Consider the following 23,347-nt stretch of genomic DNA (forward strand, 5'->3'; position numbering starts at 1 on the left):
AGTGGCAAAACTGCCTGGAGCCGCCATGTGTCCAGTTTGCCCCTTTTGAGTTAATTCTCTAGTTCCCACTGACTTATAAAGTTATAAGTGACTTTCCGAGTGGCCCAGACTTCATTTGGCGCGCACAGGCTTCCATACTCATCAGAATTCAGTGCTAACTGGCCCGACCAGTCCCAGACTGACCGACCCAGACTCCCGCTGTGGGAAACCTATTCGGCCGCAGCCGTTTCACACTGGCCATGCAATGTCCACTTGCACCTTTTCAAGGGTTCCGGGGAAAACAAGTAAAAATAAAAATAAATAAAAATACCTAGTACTTATTTACGGAAGGCAACAGGAAAAATACACCTCCTGGTGACACACCCCACCCTTGAAATACTGCAAGCGACCTCGCTTGCATGCCAATAACACATGCGGTATCTCCTGATATCACATATATTCTATGATGGGAATCCAAGATATACATGCTTCTGGAAATGTCGTGTTGGACGATTAAACAATCCCACCAACCTGGCTACGACACATATATCAAGCATAGAAGTCTTCTAGTGTACTCTCAAGCACAAACTTCTCTATCTAAATTCTGTATGGAAAGAGTAGATACAATTGCTTAACTACTCTCTTGAGCATCATGAACCATGCTCTTGCCTTGCTCCAGAAAAGGTTAGATCAAGTCACTGTGGGTTCCATCTGAAAGGCTTCAAGATACAATTGCAATAGCTGAGGTGAATCAACCATTCAGACTCTTCCATCCATTTGGCATCCAACGATGGATAGTTCTTGAACTTCACCAAATAGCGTCTTGCAACCTTTCCTCTAACCTTTCTTTCTTTATGTGCCAACATCTGTTCAGGAACAAGGATTTCATCCAATTCTTCCACTTCGGGTTGTTCCTCATCAAGCATATTCTCTGGCACATTACCAACAAAGGGTCTTAGAAGGCTGACATGAAAAGCATTATGTATTTTCCAGCCTTCTGGTAGCTTTAACCTGTAAGCTACATCGCTGATCTTTTCTGAAATCCGAAAAGGACCATAATATCGCATACTGAGCTTAGGAAACAAGCGTTCCTTGCCTTTACTTTTCCTTAACCTGGCCTTTTCAAAGCGCAAAAGCACCCAATCACCAAGTGAAAATACAAGTTCACGATGGTGACGATCAGCAGCTTTCTTTTGCTTAGCCTGAGTCTTCTCAAGAGCAATCTTTATCTTCCTGTATGTTTCATCCATATCTTGCACATACTTGTCTGCCTCAAAAATGTTGTCCTTAGTTTGCAAAATGGACTGGACTTTCTTCCCTCCTTCCACTATCTCAAATGGTGCCTTACCTGTTGACGTATGCACAGTGTTATTGTAAGCATATTCAACCAATGGAAGATGGTGTTCCCAAGTTGCCTTGTGCTCTGACACATAACATTTGAGCAGGTCTAGAACAATAGAATTTGCCTCTTTTGACTGTCTATCAGCTTGCGGATGAAACGAAGAAGAGAACTTTAGCGTAGTGCCCATGTTCTCAAACAATGCCTTCCAGAAAAGACTCGTCATACATGGATCCCTGTCACTGACAATTGACTGAGGCATCTCGTGATATTTAAAGATATTGCTCATAAATATCTTGACCATGTGTTCTTGCTTTATCTTCTTCCTCACAGAAATGAAATGGGTTGCTTACTGAACCTACAAATAATAGTCCAAATCCCATCATTGCCTGTTTGCGTCCTTGGAAGATCAAAGATAAAGTCCATTGCTATGCTTTCCCATGGCCTATCTGGGATCGACAATGGTTGCAACAATCCCGGTTGCTTTTGTCTGTCAAATTTGACTTTTTGGCATACTAAGCACGATCTTACAAATGTGTCAACATCTTGACGCAAAGCTTGCCAATAGAAGAATGCCTCAACCCCTTTCACTGTCGCATCAATTCCACGATGCCCAGCATAAGGTGGAGCATGACTTTCCATCAAAATCTTTGGCCGTAACTGTTTAGTAACGTATAACTTTCCATGCATCATGAGAAAGTCATTCTTAAGCATATAGTGCTCATGATGTTTCCCATCAACAAGCTGGTCATAGATCCTTGCAAAATCTGAATCTTCAGCATATTGTGTCTTCATTTCGTCTAGTTCACAATGGTACGGAATTGACACTGCTGAAATTTGGGCCTTTCGTGACAATGCATCAGCCACCACGTTCTTTTTCCCTTGCACATGCACAATCTGAAAATGGAACATTAACAAGATGTTTGCCCATCGCATGTGCTTCTCAGACAACTTCGTCTGTGTGAGAAAATATCGCAAGGTTTGATGATCCGTTTGGACAACAAAATCAGCCCCTAGCAGATAGTGTTTCCAACTAGTGAGAGCATGAATTACTGCCAGCAATTCTTTCTCATAGACTTGCAAGTTTCTTTCAGTCCTCAAAAGGATTCTGCTCTCATATGCGACTACTCGGCCATTTTGCATTAGAACTGCACCAAGACTATGGCCACACGCATCACACTGAACCACAAAAGGTTTTGAAAGATCTGGCAAAATGATTACCGGATCTGAAGTCAGCTTCTCTTTCAAGTGTTTGAACGCTAAAATTTCCTTGGCTGTCCACTTGAAAGTAACTCCTTTTCCTTTTAGTGCATGGAGTGGAGAAGCAATCTCAACAAAATTTCGGATGAACCTTCTGTAGTAGGAACATAAGCCTAGAAAGCTTCGAATGTCATGTACGGACTTCAGTCTGGCCATGACCTAATTGCTTCCACTTTAGCGGGATCCATGCGTACCCCATCCTTTGAAAGAATGTGCCCAAGGAAGTGACTCATTGAAAACTGCAGTCAAGTGATCCCTATGCTCCTCTTCAGACTTTGAATAGACAATCATGTCATCAAAGAAGGTACCCACGAAGTTTCTATGTGGTCTAAGAATTCTGTCCATCATTCTATTAAACGTGGCAGGAGCATTTGTGAGACCAAATGGCATGACAAGAAACTCATAGAGACCAAATGTTGTCTTGAACGCAGTCTTATGAACATCTTCTGGCCTAATGCGTATCTGATGGTACCCACTCTTTAGGTCTATCCTTGTAAACAATGACGCTCCCTCAAGCCGATCAAGAATGTCATCTATCCTCGGTATGGGGAACCTGTTCTTGATGGTATTCTTATTCAAGGCGCGATAGTCAATGCACATGCGCCATGAACAATCCTTCTTCTGCACTAGGAGTACAAGCGAACAAAAAGGGGATGAACTGGGCTGAATCAGCCCCTTCTCTAAAAGCTCGTTGACTTAACTCATAATCTCTTTCTGCTTGGTTGCACTAACCCTGTATGGTGGTCTATTCGGTGGACTAGAACCTGGCACAAGATCTATGTTATGATCCTCAGGTCTCTCAGGAGGTAACTCCCTTGGCAAAGAGTCCGAAAAACAATCAGTGAAACCACTCAAAAAAGTTGACCTGTCTTTGTCTAAGGTAGACAAATTAGATACAACTTGAGGTACTTCTTTTGCAAAGATCAAGTACGCAGAAAGATGATTCTTTATTACAGATGAAATAGCAGAAGCAGAAACAACTGGAACAAACTCGCCTTTAAGCTTTACATCAAGGACATGAGTCTTTCCTCTATGTACAAGGGTAATCTTTTTGTTGTAAGTATCCACCATAGCATGCAACCTGTAACACCATGGGATACCCAGTAACACATCACAGCCCTCAAGTGGCATAATATGAAATTCTTCCGCATCCACATAGCTCTGAATGTGCAGACGAAGCTTTCCCAAAATGGTAGTAACAGGCTCTGAATGATCTGGGCATGCCAAACCTGCTTCTCCTGTCATACCCATCTCCTCTGCACGAATGCCCAACTTTGATGCCAATTCTGGTTATATGAAATTTGCACGGGCTCCTGGATCAAAGAAAACCAACACTGTCTGGTCTCTAACTTTGCCCCAAGCTCTGCACAGCTCCGTGGCATCTGTGTTTGGCTGGTCTCCAACCAAATCTGGAACAAGTCCTGCACTTGGCTTTGGCTTCTTCCCTTTATGGTCTGACTTGTCATCCTTATCCTGTGACTTCTTCTGTGGGCATTCATTTGCAAAATGTCCTTCCTGTTCACAAATGTAGCATTTCTTGGCCTCCCTAAGAGCTTTCCGTTCTTCAAAAGTTTTGCCAAAAAAATGCCTCTTTTGTCCTTGTCCTCGTCCCGAAGAAGACTTAGACTGCTTCTTGGACGTATCACCTTCTTCAGTGGAGGGCTTCTTTGTGGGAGGCTCAGAAGGCTTTGCTGCAACATTGCCCTTGGCTGAAAACTGTTTGCCTTGGGACCCTTTCTTGTGGCTATTAATTCCATCGGAATCTCCCTTCCACAGATTGCTGGCCACTCTTGCATTCTCTATCAACTGAAACATATTCATGACAGTAGTCTTTGTGCAGTAGTCCCTGATTTTCTTGGGCAATCCGCAACAGTACTTCTCAATCTGTTCTGACAATGGCACAAACCTGTAAGAGGTGACTGGCAACAACGCGGCCCAAAACTGTTTATTGTACTCTTCCAAGCTCGCACACTGTTTAGCATTCAACTCGTGCCATTCTGTCATCACATCCACTTCAAAAGTGTTTGTCAACCATGCAGGCGCAAAAAGCTGTTTGAATTGGACCCACGTTGTTGGGGCTTGACCCTGGTTCAAGAATGCGGTCCACCATTGAAGCGCATTCCCTTTCAAGAAAGTGGCAGCCTTGCGTATCTTTGAAGATTCCGTGAAGTTTCCTCCAACATAAGCTGCATCGAACTGCTGTATGAAGGTCAAAGCCTTCAATTGGTCCTCAGTTCCTCTGAAAGTTTCAAACTTCACTCCCTGCCCACCTTCCTTGTAATCCTTCAGCTGACTCAAAGGAGCCACATTATCATAAACAGGTGCTTGTAACAGTGGTGCTCCATGAGTGTTCATTCCAGCACTCGCATCAACTGTTTTCCTTGTCATATCTGCATTTTGTACGTATGGCTGCGAAAAACCAGCCATACCAAATTGTGTTCCAGGCACTCGAAACTGGCCATAGGCACCCTGAAAACCTGGTTGGACACCCATGTTCGCGTACATAGGGTTACCCATGCCTGTTTGCATTGTCCCGAACACATTCCCTGGCATATATAACCTGTGGAAGGTCCAGCCATAGCTTGAAACAGAACCACCTCCAAAATAACCAAGATAAGTATTAGGTAATGGAAGGGTCTGACGCATAGCGTGTTCATTACTCCCTTGACCATTCACAAACGGTTCTTGTCCAGCTAAAGCAAGCTGCTTTGGATCATTGGACACCGCTAGTTGCTCAACCACATGGGCTTTCCCTCGAGCATCATGAGTCCTCTGCGCATTGGAAATCTCCTTTTTCTGCAACTGCTCAGTCATGCCCTGTGTAGGAGGTTGAAAACCCTGTGTCGGAGCCTGTAACAACTCCTGCATCCTTGGGTTGTTAGCCAACTGTTGAAACATGTCCATGCAACAACGCAATTGAGTTCTAAACAACCTGTCCTCTTCTTGAAGAGTTGAAGGAACTTTCTCCGTGCCATGTGAGAAAGATCCCTCTTCAGGTACTTGGTCTCTCTTCTCTGCCATAACGACAAGCTCTGTGTTGCTTTCACCCACAACAATCCACGTTGCACTTTTTGAAGAAAAAGTGACTATCCTGTCGATGGAACCATTTAACCTGCCTGTACAACGTAGAGGGCGGTACTATTTCAATTACCTGTTAACTTTACACAGAGCACTGAGAAGGGAAGAGAACACTGAGAAGGGAAGAGAACACAGTTGCGTCCAACGACTAGAATGTCACTGCGCACACGAGACCGACACCCTATAGGCCCCAAAGACTGGTGCCCCTTTCGGTATTTCTTTATTCAAATTAAGGTAGACAATCCGACCACTTCGCACAAGCTTTCACAAAGCTGTCCAAACCTGGCGAGGGCTGAAAACGCAGGTTTTCGACCTGATTTTGGCAGCATAACGGCACAAAAACCCCTTTAGGTCAAAAGCACCTGTCTAGGGCGGATTCCCTCGCTATCTGGAAGCTTTCTGGTGAGCTGTCACAGAATTTCAGCGGGCTGTAATTCCCTGTTTTTCACTGCCGGGTGCCCAAAAGCCTGTACACACATCCCAAGGCTCTGACGAGGCTCCCCCGGTGTTCCCTTGTAGTTTAGGTGCGAAACCCTAAACCTGCAGAAAAACACAGCAGGCTGTAATTCGCTGTTTCGGATCGTTTTTAGCGGAGTGAACACGCCTACGCGTGTCCCAAGGGCTCCTGCACGCAATGGGACAGTTCTCGTGTGAATTGGACGAGTTTTCACGCGAGAAAACTCTCCGAACTCGCAACCTTTCGCGATGGAAGTGTGCGTACCTGTGGGGGATTAGCAATTAGCTAATCCGGTTCCTGTTCTGAAGGCTCTTGCCTTGACAAACGCGCATAAACCCCCAGAACTGTACATGTTCAACTGAGTAGCCCAACTAGTGGGCCATTACCATATGTGCCAAAGGGGGGAGAGAGATGCATGAGAGCAAGTCATCGCGCTACATGAGACAGAGGAGAAGGCAAGCTTTCCATTAAAGCTGTAGACCTGCACCCACTACTCACACACACACACACACTGTAGGTCACTTGTGTTCAAAAATCAGCCTCCTCTCTCAAATTGGGCGCCCCCTCTTCATGTTGGAAGTGGCAAAACTGCCTGGAGCCGCCATGTGTCCAGTTTGCCCCTTTTGAGTTAATTCTCTAGTTCCCACTGACTTATAAAGTTATAAGTGACTTTCCGAGTGGCCCAGACTTCATTTGGCGCGCACAGGCTTCCACACATCAGAATTCAGTGCTAACTGGCCCGACCAGTCCCAGACTGACCGACCCAGACTCCCGCTGTGAGAAACCTATTCGGCCGTAGCCGTTTCACACTGGCCATGCAATGTCCACTTGCGCCTTTTCAAGGGTTCCGGGGAAAACAAGTAAAAATAAAAATAAATAAAAATACTTATTTACGGAAGGCAACAGGAAAAATACACCTCCTGGTGATAGTTAGCTTCACTTGAAAAAGTATCAACTAAACCATCATCCTTGTGAACAATCACATCTTTTTCCTGCAAATCATCATGCTTGTGAGAAATCACATCTTGATCATGCAAATCATCATGCTCGTGAATAATCACATCTTGATCATGCAAATCATTATGCTTATTATTATCAGGCAAATCATGTGTGTCATGCTTTGGAAAAGAAGAGACTGAGAGTCTCCTTTTCCTGATTCTGTTCAAACTGCGTCTGCACAATAGAAAAAAGTCGCAACAACTCTTGCATGTGTCGGGCTCCCTGTTTGACCACCAAGCGCACTTGCTCGCGCTCGCGATCCAATTCGGCTCTTCTTTTTTTGTATTTATGCTCTATGGCTGCCATTCTTTCTGTGTGTTCTGCCTTTCTTTCTGCTTTTCTTGTTTCGTGTTCTATCTTCCTGTCCATCATCTTGTCGAAAGCCTCCATAGGAGTTAGTGCAATCCTTGGCGTAGATGGGGAAGGGGGAGGGTCAGAAGAACCTCTTGGTGGGGAAAACTCTTCTTCGCCACTCCCATGCTCACCACCTCCGTGTGAAGTATCCATTCCGTTTCTGGTGATGACCATCCACTGAGATCTTTGGTTCTTAAGTTCACGAAGAACTTGGGTTCTTGGGTTCTTGAGGGTCTTGAGGTTCTTGAGGATCTTGAGGTTCTTCTTTAGCTTGCAATCTGTGTTAGAGAAGGATCTTCTCTTCACCCGAGTTCTTCTCTTTTCCGCGGGCGCACCCCTTGGCGGCCTTGCACTCACACTATGGTTGCTTTTTCCCACCTCACGTCGATTGGCAGGCCGCTAAGTGCACGGTCCGCTCTCAATGAGTGAAAAGAGAAACAAGGGGAGGCTGGACAAGCCCTTCTTTCTAAGGTTTCCTGTCACTCTTCAAAAACACGATTAGGAATCGACACATTGATCTGACCGTGCGGCGAGGATCTGCTGCGGGAAGGTGAGATCTGCGAGGTTCGGGACTTCTTCTACGATGTGTCAATGCTGAAAGCTGAAAACACTGATGCTTCTTGGTGTTCCGTTGCGGTGAATCTGCAAAACGCTATGCTGATGCAAAAACGCTAGGGCTGAAAATTGTCTTGCGGTGGAACCTGCTAACGCTAGGGCTGATCTGCTATGTCTTGTTGTCGCCGAGGCTGATCTACCGTGCAAAAACGCCAGGGCTGGTTCTGTGTGAAAACGCTAGGCTTGCATCATGCAAAAACGCTAAGTCTTCAGTTTGGGGGGGGGGTCTTGCTTGAGAAGGTGCATCGTGGATGTCCGGTCCCTGCTGCCTCTTTTGCCAGAAATGCTAGCGCTAGGGTTTCCTTATATATTTCCTGACTCAAATTGCCCTACCTAGTTCCCAACAAAAGTCACTTAAAAATAATAAGTGAAAAATGTCAAAAATAGGGAAAATATGTCTATGCACTGTAAAAATGCTACTGATGGGTGCTGATTGTAATTTGATGATCATGTTGTGTGCAACCAGAGGATATGCATCTACTCTAAGTGTCTGGACATGCACGGTCTGCGAACAGACTCACAAAAGTGCCAGAACACTTCCTAATCTAACTGAACTGAATCCATGTCATGAAGTAGCTTGTCCACGTACACATAGGGTTAGATGTGTCACGTGACAGGGAAATCTAATCCTCGCAGCACTTCTGGATTCCGAAGAGAATCAGACGACTCCATCTCCCACCCTTGAGGTGGGAGGCAGTACGAGAAACTCAAGCGATTTAGTGGAGAATGAGTACAAGTCACCCCGGCCCTCACAGTATGAACTCATGGAGATGCAACGTCAACAGCGGGTTGACGAGTGCGCAAAGCAGATGCTTCAGTTTGCCAAGGATCCCCAGTATGCAAAATTTTTGACCCACAGTTGATGGATGAAGTGCATACCAAGTGACAGGAGGCCATTGACACCAATCAAACTGGCAATCAAGAAACCTCCTACTCCGAGGATCTTCACTGAAGAAGAACTTCACGATGTTGTTGAGACCCGAATCAATCAGCTTCTAGACACGAAGAAGCCATCAAAGAAACCATCGAAGAAACAATTGGAAAAGCGCAACAAGGGGATTGACTACACCGATTACTTGGGCTGTCAATGCAATTGCACGAAAACAGAAGAAGCGTGTGCGTTTTGAAGGACTACCCTTCCTCTTCTTCCGACAGTTCTTCTAGCTTTTCCTCTTCCAACTTGAGCGAGGAGGACAGAAAGGGCAAGAAGCGACGCAAGAAACAAAGTTTTGGAAAGAACAAGAAAAAGGCAAAGAAGATCAGATTTCGACCAGTTTCTGATAGTTCTACGGAGGAGTCATCCTCTGATAGTTCGGACTCCGACGATCACATGTTTTAGGCAAAGAAGAAACACTTTTATAGAGCCAACCAATATGATTTCCTCGAAAATAAGAACAAAAAGACAAAGGAATTTAAAGAGGGTGGACAATCAGTGAAATTTGAATCCTTTTCCGGCTTCCGAGATGCTTCGAAGGCTTTGGCTTTCATTCAGTAGTTTGATATAGCCTTCTCCGGAGGACACTACTCAGAGCACTCCAAGATCAGGAGGGCATTATCGTTTTTGAAGGGAAATGCAAGAATATGATGGTCCACTCTTCTTCTGAGGAAAGAAGCCCGGTTGAAGTTCAAACGGCTCTTTATTTCTTCTTGGTTGATCCAGGAGTACAAACGAGATATGAGAACCGCTTGGAAGCATCTTCGGATGACCACGGCTGACACTTTGGACGCATATTGTGAAAGGTTTTGGGATTCTTTTCTACCGACCTCTTTGTTTAAGAAGGTCACTTTCAAAGAACAAATTGAGCGGTTTTGATGTGGACTCCCTACCGAGATCCGAGATTATCGCCTTGAGCAAAAGTCTGAGTCCATACAACAAGGTTGGATGTACGGATCCGTACCGTACGTACGTATCGTACATAACGTATACTGTACGTACGGAACGATTTGTACGTAATTTTTTTTTTTTGGGGCCTTTTTGGCCGCGGAAGGTAGCAAATTGGCCAAGCGATCCCTATTTTCTCCCAAATTTTCTCTCGAATCCCACAAAACCCACTTTTCGAAACAGAGGCCTTTCTGTTAGACGGAACTTTGAAACAGAACCAGAAAAAGCCTGTGCAGAGTTGCTACAAAGTGAAGGTATGTGTCTCGTGTGTGTTTCTCTCTACTCCACACTTGTTGGAGCTTCCCTCTCGTGTTTCCCTCCGTCTCTCTCTTACACACACGCTTTTTGTTCGTGTGATTTTTGCTCAATACTCTTGAATCTTGCAACAGGAGCAAGAATGCCGAAGCTGACCAATCCCTACTGGAAGGAACACACAAATATTATCCGTGTCGTCAACACTCCAACTCAAAAGGGTTCCGGTTGCCGCGAATGGTCATGCAAGTATTGTAATTTCTCGGTCACAAGTACAATCATGTGAGTTGTGAGGCATTTGATAGGGATTAATTGCACGAACAATTGTAGTGCATGCAAGAAAGTACCCCAAGTTGTGAAGGATAAGCTAATTGCTGAGAACTTTCCAGAACAATCAGCGGCAGCCAATGTTAAAGGGCCCCAGCAGACACAGGATGCCTTGCAAGATGCTCTTTTCAGAGAGGACATTTTTGAGTCTCAGACAAGTACAATGGGGCAGCCATCTGATAGTAGAAAGAGAGCGCGGATCGTGGAAGAAGAGGAGGATGAAGAGGACAGTGAAGTGCATGCGCCGAGGCAGACCACCTTGCCGTCGCTCGCAGGTAAATTCCCAGTCTTGGGTGAAGGAGCGGCAGAGAGTGGCTGAGATGGAGATTGCGCGCAGTGGCGCACTCTTATTGAGTACAACATTAGCTTGAATGTCTTGAGAACTGACCAATGGAAAAGGATGGTTAGAGCCATTGCATAGGTTAATGCTACAGAATCTTGGTCAAAACTTGAGTACAGGAAGATGCGCACCATTGCGCTTGACGAGTAGAAAGCCTTGATAGACAAGGCATTGGTCCCAGTAAAGGCAGGTTGGCAACAATTTAGTTGCACTATTATTTCTGATAGCTGGAGTGACATACGCAGGCACCATATCATCAACATACTTGTCTCCTCTTGCCTTGGTACCTATTTCTTACGCGCTGTGGACGCAGGGAAGGCAGGAGAGAAGATTACAATAGAGTTCATTTACAAGCATATTAAGAAAGCCATTGAGGAAGTGGGTAGCGAGAAATGTGGTATTGGTGATTACAAACAATGCATCCAACTGTGTAGCAATGGGGAGAATGATGGAGATGCAGTTTCCAGGTATTGTTTGGACTCCATGTGCAGCTCATTGTCTAAATTTGCTTATGGAGGATGTCACAAGACGAGCACCACGTGTCAATAGAAAAGAACAGACTTTTAGCACTTCATTAACAACTGAACTAAGAGAGAGAGACGACACGCGATACGGAGTGGCGGAATTCCACCCCAGAGAGTATTGGCCCCAAACCTTGATGCCCCTTTCGGTATTTCTTTATATTGCATCAACACAGTACAAGCCAATACTCCAGACTCTGCACCTTCGCCAAGAAGCATGCCAGAGAATGAGCCCTAACCTCATAATTTAAAGGCCCTTGGCTTGAAAAGCAGTTATAGTAAAAAGCCTTCAAAACTCAAAAGCTTATGGTCCAAAAAGCAATGCCAAAAGCTGCCAACGTAATTTATGGAAATCCGTACAGCCTGCCACGTCATCAGCCAACGCAAAACGCGGAATTCTGTACAGCATGCCACGTCATCATGTCAGCGCAATTTTCGAAAATCTGCCACGTCATCAGTTTTTGGCCTGTGTCCGGATCCTGCTTTATTTTAATCCTTTTGTCACTTGGGGCCCCATCGGACGGGGTCCCCATTTTTTGAGAGGACTTCTTCTGTTACTTGTTCTTCTTAGGGTTTAGGCCCCTCGGCCGACGTCTGCAAGTTGGCTCCATTCTTTAGGGCTTTGACACGTCAGCAGTTTGTTACAGAGGATATAGGCAAACTACCTTGGGTGCAGCCCACAGTGTCTGATGCTACCAAGATTACTACATTTTTCCGAAAGAAGCATCAAGCTCTAGCCATATTTCGTAGCCATAGTGCCCTTGACATGGTGCGGCTCGCCAAGACCAGATTTGCGTACATGTACCTAGTTTTGCAGAGACTCTTGAAGCTGAGGGATTCGCTTCTTCGAACTGTTGTGGATCTAAAGTGCAAAGCCAATCAGAGACGGGTGCTAGATTATGCTTTGTGGACTGAGGTGCAGACTTTGACAGTGGCATTGCAACCCATTTACGTGTTGCTACGGGTCACGGATATGGAGGGATCACATTAGGCCTGGTTTATCACCTCGTCATGCAAATGAAGGGGCATATCATGGCTTGCCAATCCTTGTCGTGAGAACGGTAAGCAAAGCTTAATATTTAATACTCATGGCATGATTATTTCTCTACTTGTAACCTTAATCTTTTTTTTTTTTGCAGTCGAGATGATGTCCTAGCTCTTGTAGAGAGTCGATGGGAGTATATGAGTCGTCCCATTCATGGGATGGCTGCAATACTCTATCCTTTCTACAAGACCCCAGAGTTGTTTCATGAGAGTAGTCTCTTGAAACTAAAGGACCAATACATCAACCTCATGTTTAGCATTGAGGAGCAATTGCAGATAGATGCGGAGATGAGTAGTTTCATGAATAGCTTGGGGCCGTCATTTACACGAGCAGTGGCGTTGCGTCTAGAGGCTACGAAGCTTCCTCTCACATGGTGGCAGAAGTATGGTAGGTAGGGCCTTCCACATCTCACTCGTACTGCTCTACGCTTGATCTCACAGGTATGAAGTTATGAACTTTCAACTACTGCCTTCAAGAATTAAGTTACCGATCATTGGAATTTGGTATTGATGCTTCCATTGGCACTTGCCATTGTAGGATTGCTCAGCAGGCGCTTGTGAGCGCAATTGGAGTGCTTACTCTTTGATTCGTACTAAAATCCGCAATTGTCTTAGCACTTCACAGCTATAGAAGCTGGTATATTGCACGGCCAATATGAAGCTTGTACGTGCCTACCATGCTTTGGGGACACTCAAGCAGGTTTGTTGAGCCAATGAGATTTGTTCACGATATAGTATGTAATATGTATAATGATGTCTACAAGTTCTTCATGTTTATACTTTGAATATGAACAGGCTGATCCTACACACATGAAGATGATGGATGATCCGACTACAGAGACGTTGGATCATGTCACGAAGTGATGATGTGTCTGCCGGAGAGCTGAAACCCTAATTTTTGGAAGCCCTAACCCTAAAACTTGCCAAAAAACCCTAAAACCTGCAAACCCTAAAATCTGCCAAAAAACCCTAACTCTAACCCTAGGGCAGCAGGGCTGAATCCCGGAAATTGCGGAGATCTGATGACGTGGCACCATACAGCAGAATCCGCTTTTTGCGGCCTGAATTACGGAAAGGCCAGCTTTTTGCGTGGAGATCTCGTTGCGGCAGCTTTTTGTCTACGCTGGGCTTACTTTTAGTTTATTAAAAGTGAGAGATTGTGGATTATGAGAGGGAGAGAGAGAGCTTTTGATGTGAAGCTTTTGGGGCTCTGCTTTTGGCATCCCTTGTAAACATTCAAATATGTGGATTGGGCTCCCACTCTGCAGAGCATCTGGACGCAGAGTCTGAGAGTGAGACTAGAACCACTCTTGTACTTTGAACAGTGATTAATACAAAAAGAAATACCGAAAGGGGCGCCAGTCTTTGGGGCCAATATCTCTAGGCACGGAACTCTGCCGGGCCAGTGCAAATCTATTGTAAACTGTGAACTGTTTTGAAGTGGTTATTTGGTGCTGTCGTGATTGATTCTTGACTTGGAGTGTCCAAGTCTGTTATAGTGGTATCAGAGCATGGCTGATGTCTCTTCTACGGGAAATCCGATCCCAATTTTTTTTCCACGGCACCTATGGCTTCATGCAAGGATCAGTCGACTCCCTTTGCATCCGGAGATGCGGGCAGGGATCACAACGAAGATTCCGGCAGAGAGTATGGCGCGCCTCGGTCTACTAAGGCGGAGCAACGAGAGATAAAGCATCGTCAATTGATCGGCGATGCGACAAAGATGATGCTCAGTTTTGCGAAGGACCCAAAATTCGCAAAATATATGAGCGAGACTTCTTTTCAGGAAGTGCACGAGCAGTGGCAGAAAACCACAACACCATCCCCGAAATCCGCTCTCAAGAAACCTTGTGCTCACAAGCAATATTCAGAGAAGGAATTAGAAGAGGTGGTTGATGCACGGATTGCTCAGCTTTTTGACGCGCAGAACAAAGCTAAAAAGCACGGCAAGAAGCAGAAGAAAGGCACTGACTTCCCGGGTTATTTGGGTCGTCAGTCAACATTTGATAAGGCAAAGAAACAGAAGAAATGTGTTCGATTTGAAGGAGTACCTAGTTCTTCTTCTTCTTCTTCTTCTTCTGACAGTTCTTCTAGCTCTTCAAATTCGAGCGAAGAAGATAGAAAAGGCAAAAAGCGAAGCAAGAAACAACGCTTCGGAAAGGGCAAGAAAAAGGCAAACAAGTCTAAATCGCCCAGTGAGTGACAGTTCTACAGAGGACTCGTCTACAGATAGTTCAGACTCTGATGATGGCAATTTTTATGCGAACAAGAAGAATTTTTATAAAGCCAACCAGTATGACTTTCTGGAAGATAAAAGCAAGAAAGTCCAAGAGTTTAAGGAAGGTGGACAATCGATCAAATTTGACACTTTTTCAGGATATAAAGATGCTTCGAAGGCGGACATCATTTTCGCGGGAGGACGCTACTTAGAGCACTCCAAGATTCGGAGAGCTGCCTCTTACTTTAAGGGGAATGCTTGAACTTGGTGGTCCACGCTTCTTTTAAACAAGACTGCGCCAATTAAATGCCTGAAATTTAAGAAATTTTTTATTTCTTCTTGGTTGACTCAAGAGTATGAACGCGATATACGAGTTGCTTGGAACCATCTTCGGATGACGAAGAGAGATACAGTGGACGCTTATTGCGAGAGATTTTGGAGCTCTTTTCTACCCGCCTCTTCATTCAAGAAGATCTCGTTCATAGAACAGATTGAGCTGTTTACCTTGGGTCTACCTACAGAGATCTGAGATCACTGCTTGAAACAGAAGTCAGCTTCTATTCAGGAGTTGATGAGTCATGCGAAACGAGGTTTTGCCATTCACCATGGCAGTCTGACCTACCCCACCGATGAGGTCATGACACAACGAGCCAAACAGACTTCAGCGAATGAAAGTAGAAAGAGAAAGAGCAACCCAGAAAAGAAGGATGCACGACCCAAGCTTACTCCTCAAGAGAGAGCTCGCTTCATCAGGGAGGGGAAGTGCTTTGGATGCGGGGAACATGGACATATCTCCGCGAAGTGCCCTAAAAAGGCACAGAAAGAACAGAATGACAAGGACGACGAAAGGTCTGAGAGTTTGAGAGCAGCCGAGGAACGTGGAAGAAAAGGCAAGATGAAAACAGGACTGATTCCAGATTGTGTGTGTACCGATCCCAACACCATGAACGAGAGTACAGAACTTTGCCGAGCTTGGGGCAAAGTGAAAGATCAAGAGGCCCTGATCTTCTTTGATGGAGGAGCCAAGGCCAACTTCATTTCACCGGAATTGGCGGCGCAGCTCAAGATCACTCCCGATCAAATGGGACCACTTGCGGAGGCAGTTCTAGCGGCACCCGGCAGGGACGTAGTTATTACACATGCCATTGGCAAACTTCGGTTGCATTGTCAGGGGTATTTGGGACATGCGGACTTTTTCATAATGCCTTTGGAAGGTTGTGATGTTCTCTTAGGGATTCCCTGGTACCACAAGAACAACGCCGTGGTCGATTATTGGGCGAGGAAAGCGACATTGACTACAGAGAAGGGTAGAACCATTGTACTTGACATTAAATTGAAGGGCGAATCTGTCCCTATTGTATTGGCTTCGGCCATTTCTAAATTAATGAAATCCAGTCTGTTTGTTTATTCGATCTTTATGAAAGAACTAAATGATAAGGATAGGACAAATATGTCTAAACTTGATAAAGAATGCCAAGATTTTCTCTACTCTCACGTCGATTGCTTCTCAGAGGGCCTATCAGGCGAGTTACCACTTGCTCGTCCTGATCATACCATTGATTCGATACCTGGAAGCACACCACCGAACCGGCCCCCTTACCGTGTAAGCCGAGCTCAGAATGAAGAGATTATGAACCAAGTGAAAGACCTCTTCGAAAAGGGTCTTGTCCAACCTAGTACTTCACAGTATTACTCTCCAGTGTTGATGGTTTTGAAGAAAGACGGATCTTGGAGAATGTGCATCGATTATAGAGCTCTCAACAAAATCACCATCAAGAACAGATTTCAAATTCCTAGGATTGATGATATACTCGACAGATTACAGGGATCTTCGTGCTTTAGCAGGATTGATTTGATGAGTGGATATCATCATATCAGAATCGCGCCGGGAGACGTCTACAAGACAAATTTTTGGACAACTTTTGGGTTATTTGAGTTTTTGGTGATGCCTTTTGGCTTAACCAATGCTCCTGCGACATTAACCGGATGATGGACAGGATTTTTCGAGAGTACAGGCTATTTGTTGGCATGTTCTTTGACGATATTATTTTTTTCTCCAAGAATGAGGCAGAACACAGAGATCATCTGCTTCAAGTCTTTCAGGCATTACGAGATCACAAGTTAGTGATTAATGCAAAGAAAAGTGAATTTTTCCTACTAGAGATACACTTTTTGGGACACATTGTCTCAGCAGCAGTAGGAGTGCAAATGGATCCGGCCAAGCTAGAGACTATACGTGATTGGCCCGATTTGAAGAATGTCCATGAAGTTAGAAGCTTCTTGGGACTGTGTTCGTACTACAGGCGGTTCATTCGAAAGTTTGATGAGGTTGCTTCCCCTTTGCATATCTTGACACAAAAAGGAGTCCCTTTCTCATGGGGACCCACAAAGGTAGTCCTACCTTTCAGACATTGAAAGAGAAATTGACTACGGGACCAGTTTTGACTTTGCCGAACTTGCAGAAGTTATTTGAAGTATATTGTGATGCTTGTGGTCGTAGTCTCGGTGCGGTCTTAATGCAAGAAGGCCATGTCATTGCTTACGAGAGCCGATTGTTCTCAAGGTCGGAAATGACAACACAAATTTATGAGAAAGAGCTTTTGGCGGTTATCCATGCTCTTACTCAGTGGCGGCATTCGGAGCGGATTTTACCTGATACTTGGACGATTCACAATGCATTTCATGTGAGTCTCTTAAAGGTGACGTGCCTGATGATGGGGAGCCTGATGAGCAACCCGAAGTGGAAGAAAACGAGGAGATCCTTGTTCCTGAACAGATTTTGGCACATAAGGGTACGAAGAATAAAGGTAAAGTCTGAAGGCGGTTCTTGGTTAAGTTCAAGAACTATCTTGCATTGGATGCGAAGTGGATGGAGGAGGAGGACCTAGCAGATACTCCTCAGATTGTGAAACTTTACCTCGAGGCTTTTGGTTTAGCATAGTCTACTCCAAATGGAACCCAGAATTTAGCTTGGCCGGAGATTTGGTGCAGTGGGATGCACAAGAGGGGAGTTACTCCGCTCCTTTGTCAACAGATGCCTTGATTTTGATACTAGAGTCACTGATGTCTCTTTGAGCTTCAGGATACTGAAAGCTAACAGTATTCTGCTGTATTACTTTATGAAATGGAATTCTTGATTATGATACTGATTTGTTCTTGACTTCTTTTTAAGTGCAGGAAGTGATAGACGAAATGTCTGCAGCATTTTGGTTTGATTGATCTCGAATAGACATGGTTGCAATAGGGGTTAGTCAATCGGACATCGATGAGGTCCCGATTATGGCCTTTGTCTGTTTTGCAGGCGTAAGCGAGGGCGATTACAATGCTTTCAAGAGGGGGGTATGTCACAAAGTGATGACGTGTCTGCCCAAGAGCTGAAACCCTAATTTCTGGAAGCCCTAACCCTAAAACCTGCAAACCCTAAAATTTGCCAGAACCCCAACCCTAATCCTAGGGCAGTAGGGCTCAATCCCGGAAATTACGGAGATCTGATGACGTGGCACAGTACGGCAAAATCCGCTTTTTGCGGCGTGGATTACGGAAAGGCCAGCTTTGCGTGGAGATCTCATTGCTGCAGCTTTTTGGCTACGCTGGGCTTACTTTTAGTTTATTAAAAGTGAGAGATTGTAATTTATGAGAGGGAGAGAGAGAGCTTTTGATCTGAAGCTTTTGGGGCTCTGCTTTTGGCATCCCTTGTAAACATTCAAATATGTGGATTGGGCTCCCACTCTGTAGAGCATCTGGACGCAGAGTCTGAGAGTGAGACCCGAACCACTCTTGTACTTTGAACAGTGATTAATACAAAAAGAAATACCGAAAGGGGTGCCAGTCTTTGGGGCCAATATCTCTAGGCACGGAACTCTGGCGGGCCAGTGCAAATCTATTGTAAACTGTGAACTTTGAAGTGGTTATTTGGTGCTGTCGTGATTGATTCTTGACTTGGAGTGTCCAAGTCTGTTACAGCTCAACAAATTCAAAACGACCAGGAGGAGATTCTTTGCATGCTCCACAAGGAGTTGAAGAGTGTGGATAAGCGTGTGACTAGATCACGCGCACGTGCTTACAGTATTCCACTCCGTAAGATAGCTGTTGACCCAGAGACTGCATGGCGACAAAGTATTCGCAAGGGGAAATTACCTATTTGTACCCCTCGGCAACGTTCGAATGAGGCAGTTGGTCTCATTCACTACTGAGAGGAGGAGGATGTTGATCTAGATGATGTGGAGCAGGTGTCTTGCCCTGTAATGGTAGAGCTAGAGTATGACGGGGAGGGCAATGTCTTGACAGATGGGGACATGCCTTCTTCAGCTTCCTCGTCCTCTGCCTCTGATGACGAGTTTTGAGGTCATCATCCACTAGATATTTTAGTTGGCAGCAGCCAACTAGTTATTTTTATTTTATGTATGTTGATGCTCTATGAGGAGCTACCTTGCCTCTTGATTTTACATTTGTGATTTGTGACTTGTAGTCGACAGCTCATAGCCTCATAGCTGTTGTCAGCTGAGACTCTCAGACACTAGACTTGACATTTCACATTAGTCTGTTGCGTATTTACTATTGTTACTTGTATGCCCTATTTTTCATTGTCTTGTGAATGTCAAGTTGTCATAAAAGTTAACTCATAATTGTCTTGATCTTTTGATGTCATGATAGGAGCTTAAAAGTGATAACTCATGAGTCTTTAAGCCTGTTTATTATTCAAGGTACACAGGTAAAAGTTCAGTGCTCTTTGGCGCATATCACACTTCAGGTATGTGATTCATGAGTCTCTAGCTGTTGTGTATAGAGTTTAGACATATTCAAAGTTGTGAAACATCCAATTGACAAATTCTGTAGCTTCGTCTCTGAAACTAACAGTCATTTCTGGGGTTTCTACCTTTATTTACCAATGCCACGTATTTTTGCGTACATAAAAAATTTACCCATACGTAGAGACGTACAGTACGTACTTCTACGTACCGTACAACACGTATGGTTCCACCTTGCAATACAACAACTGATGGGACATGCGAAGCGGGGTTTCTCGATACATTCGGGTAACTTGACCTACCCCATTGATGAAGTTTTGACTCAAAGGACCAAATAGACCTCGACAAACGACAATAGAAAGAAGAAGAATTCCCAAAAAAAGAAGGATGCACGATCCCGTTTGACTGCAGAACAGAGAGCCCACTATCTCAAAGAGGGGAAGTGCTTTGGTTGTGGGGAACAAGGGTACATCTCTGCAAAGTGCCCCCAAAAGGCACAACGAGGACAAACTGAAGAAAGGCCCGAGAGTTCTAGAGTAGCGGAAAAACGTGGCAAAAACGGCAAGGTGAGAGCATGACTCGCACCGGATTGCATGGGAACCGACCCAAGTCAGATGGATGAAAGTACGGAACTTTGCCGTGCATGGGACAAAGTAAAAGATCAGGAAGCCCTCATTTTCTTTAATGGAGGAGCCAAGGCCAACTTCATTTCATATGAATTGGTGGCTCGACTTGAGATAACACCCGACAGGATGGGGCCACCGGGGAGGCAGTTCTTGCGGCGCCCGGATGGGATGTACCCATTACACGTGTCATTGGCAAACTTTGTTTGCATTGTCAGGGTTATTTAGGGCACAAGGACTTTTACGTCATGCCTTTGGAAGGGTGTAGGGATCCCTTGGTACCACGAACAATGTCGTGGTCGACTATCGGGCCAAGAAAGTGGCTTTGACCAATGAGAAGGGCAAGAAAATTGTACTTTTTGTAAAATTGAAGGGTGAGTCCGTCCCTATTTTATCGGCTTCGGCCATTTCAAAATTAATGAAATCTAGTCTTTTTGTTTACTCGATCTATTTGAAAGAATTGAATGATGAACAACGAACGAACATGTCTGAATTGGACAAAGAACGACTAAAATTTCTGCACAAACATGTTGACTATTTCTCAGAAGGCCTACCAGGGGAGTCATCTCCATCTCGTCTTGAGGACCACACTATTGATCTGATCCTTGGAACCACACCACCGAGCCAGCCACCTTACCGTGTTAGCCGAACCCAGAATGAAGAAATCATGAACCAAGTGAAAGACCTTCTTGAAAAGGGTCTCATCCAGCCTAGTACTTCCCCTTACTACTTTCCTGTTTTACTAGTACTAAAGAAAGATTGATCTTGGAGAATGTGCATTGACTATAGAGCTTTCAATAAAATCACCATCAAGACGAGATTCTCGATTCCAAGGATTGATGATATTCTTGACAGACTCTAGGGATCCTCTAGTTTCAGCAGGATTGATTTGAAAAGCGGATATCATCATATCTGGATTGCTCCGAGAGATGTCTACAAGACGGCCTTTCGGACAAGCTTGGTTTATACGAAGTTTTGGTGATGCCTTTTGGACTTACAAATGCTCCAGCAACTTTTAACCGAATGATGGATAGGATTTTCTGAGAGCATCGATCTTTTGTGGGCACTTTCTTTGATGATATTATAGTTTTCTCCAAGAATGAAGTAGAGCATCGACACCATTTGCTACGAGTCTTTCAGGCATTGCGCGATCATAGATTGGTTATTAATGCCAAAAAAGAGCGAGTTTTTCTTTGTCGAAGATACATTTCTTGGGACACATCGTCTCAGTAGCAAGATTACAGATGGATCCAGCTAAAATTGAGGCTATCGGCAATCGGCCTGACTTGAAGAATGCTCATGATGCTAGAAGCTTTTTGGGCTTGTGTTCTTACTATTGGCGGTTCATTCGGAAGTTTGCAGAGATAGCTTTGCTTTTGCACTTATTGACTTAGAAAGAAGTCCCTTTCTCGTGGGAGACCGACAGAGGCGATTGCTTTTCAGACACTTAAGGAAAAATTGACTACTGGACGAGTGTTGGCTTTAGCCTTTGCCAAACTTGCAAAAGCCATTCAAAGTTTATTGTGACGCTTGCGGTTGTAGTCTGGGAGCTGGCTTGATGCAAGAAGGCCATGTGATTGCTTATGAAAGCAGAATGTTTTCAACGCCAAAATTGGTAGTCCAGATTTATGAGAAAGAGCCATTGGCGGTTATCCATGCTCTTACACAATGGCGACATTATCTATTCGGAGCCGATTTCACAGTTTTGCCAGATCATCAAAGTCTGCGCTACTTCTTGTCATAGAAGGAGCTTTCGGAAAAGCAAATGCGGTGGGCTAACATCTTGTCACAGTTTCACTTCTAGATTGTCCATGTTCAGAGACATAAAAATTTAATGGCAGATGCCTTGTCTCAGAAGCCCCTTGTCTTGGCTATTTCCGCGATCTATTATAGAAGCTTCGAGGATATGGTTGACCAGTACGCCACAGATCCGGACTTTACTGATGTTTTCACTCTGTTACAAAATGGGGAGACAGTTCCAGGATATTCCATATGGGATGGCTACTTGAGGAAGAAAACGATGTTGTGTATCACACAGCCTTTGAGGGAAAAGGTTTTGACAGAGTGCCACTGTCCACCGTTTACGGGTCACCGCGGCATTGATACCACCTTGAAGGGAGTAGAACGTTATTTCTTTTGGCCGAGACTCAAGAAGGATGTGGACGACTTTGTCGCAGTTGTTTAGTATTCCAAAAGATGAAGTTTGATAGGCATAAGACACAAGGATTACTACAGCCTTTACCCATTCTCACCCGCCTCTGGGAAAGTATTGCAATGGATTTCATCTTTGATCTCCTGAAGACACAAAGTGGGCACGATGGCATTTGGACTGTTTTTGCCGTTGGTGGAATCTGCCTACAATAACACGGTTCATTCTTCAACGGGGAAAGCGCCATTTGAAATAATTGAAGGTGCTCAGAAGGTTCCTCCCTTTCTCAGCACTAAAGACAAGATTTTTGAAGCCTACCAGTGCAAAGGGACTTGGACATCGCTTTTGCCAAGGTCTGCAAGGCTCTATAGAAGTCTCAAGTACGACACAAGAAGGCAGCAGATCGACATTGACGCGACTTGAAATTAAAGGAAGACGATTGGGTGCTCTTACGTTTTGAAAAGGCACGCCTAAGAAAACGAAAGGGAAAGGAGTGGCTTTTTCCAAAGCTTAGTATGAGGTATTATGGCCCTTTCCAGATTAAAGAAAAGATAAATGACGTCTCCTTTTGACTCAAGCTGCCAGATACTTGGAAGATTCACAATGCATTCCATGCGAGTCTCTTGAAACCTTCTAAAGGTGAGGTGCCAGTTGATGGGAAGCAAGATGAGCAACCCGAAGTGGAAGAGAGCAAGGAGATACTCGTTCCTGAACAGATTTTGGCACACAAGGAAAGAAAAGTGAAAGGTAAAGTGGTTCGCCGGTTCTTAGTTAAATTCAAGAACTATCCGGCATTAGATGCGAAGTGGATGGAGGAGGAGGACCTAGAGATACTCCTTAGATTTTGGAACTTTATCTTGAAGCATTTGGTTTACCTGTGTCTGCGCTGAGAGATTCCGCAGATCAAAAGGGTTGAATCTGGTGCAGAGGATTGCACAAGAGGAGAGTCACTTCGCTCCTTTGTCACAGATTACTTGGATTGAATAGAGTCACTGATATCCCTTTGGGTTTCAGGGATACTTTTGTGCTGACAGTATTCTAATGTATGACTTTATGAAATGGAATTCCCAAAATTGAACATGAATGATTTGTACTCTCTCATGTGACTTGTTTGAGTGCAGGAACTGAAAGACAAAATGACTTCAGCATTTTGGTCTTAAAA

The 23,347-nt window shown here is 44.6% G+C and overlaps 1 protein-coding gene across 6 annotated transcripts in view; it reads left to right on the plus strand.

Moving 5' to 3' along the window:
* Window positions 1-23,347, plus strand: part of LOC147456602 (tRNA (guanine(37)-N(1))-methyltransferase 1-like) — a 54,257-nt gene that overhangs the window by 14,465 nt on the left and 16,445 nt on the right. The window lies entirely within an intron of this gene.

The sequence above is a fragment of the Adiantum capillus-veneris genome, chromosome 6 (genome assembly GCF_014529385.1).
Source record: "Adiantum capillus-veneris isolate H3 chromosome 6, ASM1452938v2, whole genome shotgun sequence".
Classification (NCBI taxonomy): Eukaryota; Viridiplantae; Streptophyta; class Polypodiopsida; order Polypodiales; family Pteridaceae; genus Adiantum; species Adiantum capillus-veneris.